Source organism: Engraulis encrasicolus, unplaced genomic scaffold (assembly GCF_034702125.1).
Source record: "Engraulis encrasicolus isolate BLACKSEA-1 unplaced genomic scaffold, IST_EnEncr_1.0 scaffold_45_np1212, whole genome shotgun sequence".
Classification (NCBI taxonomy): Eukaryota; Metazoa; Chordata; class Actinopteri; order Clupeiformes; family Engraulidae; genus Engraulis; species Engraulis encrasicolus.
In genome coordinates, this window is record NW_026945764.1 from 81497 (window position 1) to 85818 (window position 4322).

The 4322-nt window shown below is 44.8% G+C and overlaps 1 long non-coding RNA gene across 1 annotated transcript; it reads right to left on the reverse strand.

Annotated features, from left to right (window-relative positions):
* Window positions 1-819: 819 nt before the first annotated feature.
* On the reverse strand, window positions 820-3056 carry LOC134444108 (uncharacterized). The gene is made up of 4 exons (XR_010033874.1): window positions 2981-3056; window positions 1467-1618; window positions 1148-1240; window positions 820-876 (listed from the first exon to the last, which is right to left on the reverse strand). It is a non-coding gene; the product is annotated as an uncharacterized LOC134444108 (long non-coding RNA).
* Between the last annotated feature and the right edge of the window lie 1266 nt (window positions 3057-4322).

Consider the following 4322-nt stretch of genomic DNA (forward strand, 5'->3'; position numbering starts at 1 on the left):
ACAGTGTGAAGTGTACAGATCCTGAATGGCTGGTAGGGGTGATCTTATGAGCTGTTCTGCTGTCCTCACCACTCTCTGTACTGCCTTCTAGTCTTCAGCTTGACGGCTGCCATGCCAGACAGAGAGGCTGCTGGTCAGGATGCTCTCAATGACACCCCTGCAGAAGGTGGTGAGTGCCGATGTGGGGCGGTCGGCTCTTCTGTTATCCTTCGCAGGAAGTGGAGTAGTGTCTGTGCCTTTTTGAGATGGTGGAGCCATGTGGTGCAGTTGGCAGAGGAGGAGCGGCACAGTGGTTGGTGCTGGGTTGATCAGGTTCAGAACCAAAGTTGCTGGTGTCATCAGCCCTCCCTCTGAAAACTGGCTCCGTGCCTGTCAAAAAAAGGCATGCTAATGTTATGAATGAAAATAAAGACAAAAACAAGCACCCCCTATCTACCTACAGAAAGACATGACCATGACATGACCATGTGCATATGCTTGTGCACACGCCCCCCCACACACTGCTACTGTCTTAAAGTGTGGCACGCAGGCACGGATGCAGGCCTATTCTCCAAGTGTGCATTTTAGAGGTTGGCCTCACCTGCACATGACATGTGTGAAGAGCAGGGAGATGGGAGGTTGAGGATGACGAGGCAGGGCAGGAGGTTCTCCTTGTGAGCTGCCCTGGTCCTGATGCTGATTGCCCATCACCATGCTGTGGCTCATCAAACCCATTACTGGCATATCGATGCTGAACAAGAACGACTGCTTCCATCTGCACACATGCACAGAGACACACACACACGAGAGGGTATACATAGAATACACTACATAAAAATCTGGCTCATCAAACCCATTACTGGCATATCGATGCTGAACAAGAACGACTGCTTCCATCTGCACACATGCACACAGACACACACACACGAGAGGGTATACATAGAATACACTACATAAAAATCACACCCATCATTTTAATGCAGAACACCAGGCTGAAGAGATACAGAGCTTCTGGCCTGTACAGGGGTCACTACTACTGTGCCAGTGTTCTGTATTATCCTCTATACACAAGTTCTGCTATAAATATTAACACAGCACATGAAGGAATTACTGTATGAAATACTTATTGGTCTAGTGCAGAACAAAACAGATTCAGTGATTTACTCACCACTGTGTGCAAGTTTCTGTGTTCAGCTCAGGTGGAAGCCTCCATCACAACATGTTCGTACTGACATCAACCATCTTTCAGAAAACTGGCTGCCTGTCAGAAATAGCAAAATTATGTTACCACAACAAGGTAGTATCTTAAAGATACCCTTAACCAAAGGCAGACAGACACACACTGCCACTGTCTTGGTTCTAGGACACACACACGCCCTTTAAGGGTCACATGTATAATGACCGGGTTCTCACTTACTCACTCGCACACTCCTTTTCTCCTACTTTTGCCTCAGACAATGCAGTGAGTTTTTAAAAATTGGCCTTACCTGCACATGTGTGAAGGGCAGGAAGAGATGTTGAGGATGGAGCTGCCAGTCAGGAGGTCCAGAGCTGTCCTGGTCCATCACCATCATGTGGATCATCAACCCCAACTTCTTATATCTGCGTGCACACATTCTCTCTCTCTCACACACACACACTTGGAGAGATACAGGTTATATGGCACATCAGTTGCGCTCTAGATGTTTAGAAATAAGTAGGTGCATGGACCCAAAAAGTAGAGTTCAATGTGGGAGCACACTAAAGACACTAAGGTCAAGTCACTACTCTCTGATGGCAGCAACCTGAAACGTCAGCTCTAATCTGCTCTGAGAATTGTTTTTGTTTTTTTAATCTGCTTGTGCTTGACCTTAGTGTCTTATTTAGTGTGTGAACCTGCTCCCACATTGAACTATATGGCACATTTAAAATCAGACCCAATGACAAGTCAAGTCAAGTCGGTTTTATTTTCAATTTCTTTACATGCACTGGTCAAGAATTGAAATTACGTTTAACACCAGGTTGAACAAATAAGACACCTCCGACTTTCAGTGCTATTCTATACATCTTTGCTTCAAAGAAACACAACTGATAGCTCAGATGATGAAACAGACGTGCACAACGCAGCACAGGAAGAAACTACTGTATAAACACTTTTTGGCCCAGTGCTTAATTTGCTTAAGGGTATACAGCACTGGTATACGTGTATACAGCATAATTTCGTGATAGCTCGTGGTACAACAAACATTTTGAATTCAAAACATCCGCGTGTCGTTTGAAAGGGATGTCAAAACTATACGTTTATTCAAACGAGTAACAAACCACGAAACTGTTATTAATAGGGAGATCATTTCGTGGTCACTTTGTGGCGAACTTTATGATATTTAAGCAAGCAAGCACACAATCCGATAACCATTCGAAAGACCGTCAAAACGTTTATGAATGAACTTTTCGTAGTAGGCCTAGCTAACTTTTATTCTAGTCTGGCTAGCCCTTAGCATCCTTCATCTCACCCTTGTCATGTTAACGTCTTACCTTACACATAAAGATGTACTCCATTCACATTATCGTAACAAGATTCTGAGATGTGCTGCCTTTGTCCATTTTGACCAGGCTGGCTAGCTAGCTACAAGGTTGGAAATAATAGTAAACTAGCAGAGATTCCCCAGGCAGTGAAGCCTGTAGTGGGGTATGAAGGGCAACTCTATGTTCATCTTTGGGAACCAAAGGCAGTTTCCTGCTTAATATGTGCAGTGAAGTAGTCACAAGAATGGTAATTACACAGGAATAATAGTTGCTTTGTCTGCCCATAACTTAGTACTGTACATTATGACAAATACACACAAAACATCTGAAACAAACTGACGAAGGGCGGCCTGTTAGCTTGCCTTGAAGCTAAAAAGCATTAGCCAAAACCGCTAGTTGGTGAGCCGAGGTGGTTAAATGTTCGCCCTCCGACTGAAAGTCATCTCGTAAAGTAACCGTTATGTATATTCATGCATTTATAATATCGAAATCTTACCGACAGTTGAGTGATCGCTGCAGCGAAATCCATCCAGACGTTTTAAAAAGTCCCGCGCGGCGCTTGTGTTGTCATTCGGCAGCATGTCACTGACTTCAGATTATGAATCAGAAACTTGAACAGCCAAAGGGGCGTTACTGTGAGGGCGGTCTAGTAAGGAGGAATGGGCGTAGCGGTATTAGCTGGACAAGACGCAGCTGGACCATATTGCATCAGGCAGCCTGTAGTTTATAGCCAGTCATGAGCACTCACGACTAGAGGTGCTTAACTCGAATCTTTGAGGCGTCCGGATTGATTGGATCATTCCAAGGAGGGTATCCGGATTAGACGGATCACTCGGATCACACGGATCACTTATTTAAAATAAATTTAAAAAAAAAAAGATAATGTATTTTTTAAAACGTTTCTGCCGTTAAGTAGCTATGCGCCTCGCCTTTGTTGTTCCATTTATCAATTCACGTTGATAAATCAAAGAGTAAGACAGTTTGATCAACAAAACTCACTTTATGAATGTAACAGTTCCTAAACTCATGCTGCGATCCGACCCACCTGGGTCTCCTCACTAAACATGCAACCACAACTCGAACAGCCTTTGGCAGCAGTGAAACGGCATGTTCCTGATTTTGCAATAAATAATGTGTGTGTTTGTATTTAAGAAGACTAAAAGTCAAACATTTGGGAGCAGAAGTCTAGTTGAGCAGGGACAGTCAGGAGGCGAGCAGCAGATGACCACTCGCTTCCGCTGCCGAGTTGCCTTGCGACTCACACACTCGTGGCAAAAACGAAACTTAAGCGTTGATCCGATCCGTAGGGGATTCGCTGCTACCAACAACTCAGTCAGGATTCGTCTCACTGAGTCGCCGAGGGCGCCGCTGCTGAGTGACTCGGACGAGGGGAGTGACAGCAGCAGTGGCTTTAAAGACTGTAGCCTACGCTGTAACGCAGTGAGTGATAGTAGAGTCACGTCTGTAGACTATAATTTCCCTAAGAGTAGCCTACAGACTGAGATGTTAAAGCGTTGGCAGAGCACTAGGCCTATTAACATTAAAATGTAGACCTCAACAGAGTCAGAAGCACACGCATATGGAGCAGGGATCCGCGACTCAAACACTCAATTGGCCACAACATATAGGCTGGACGGATCAAACAGGCTCGATGAATGACGAGGCGGGAGTTGGTTCAGTTTTACTCAGTGAGTGTTCGTGACTGAACAGCATACTAGGGAGATTAGAGAATGGCTGTTGTAGTCAACTAAAGATATATTCCGGTTTCACAATTTTCTCGCGCTGTAACTGCCATTTTGTTGACATATTAATGAAATGCCGTCTGACCCCCGGGGTTG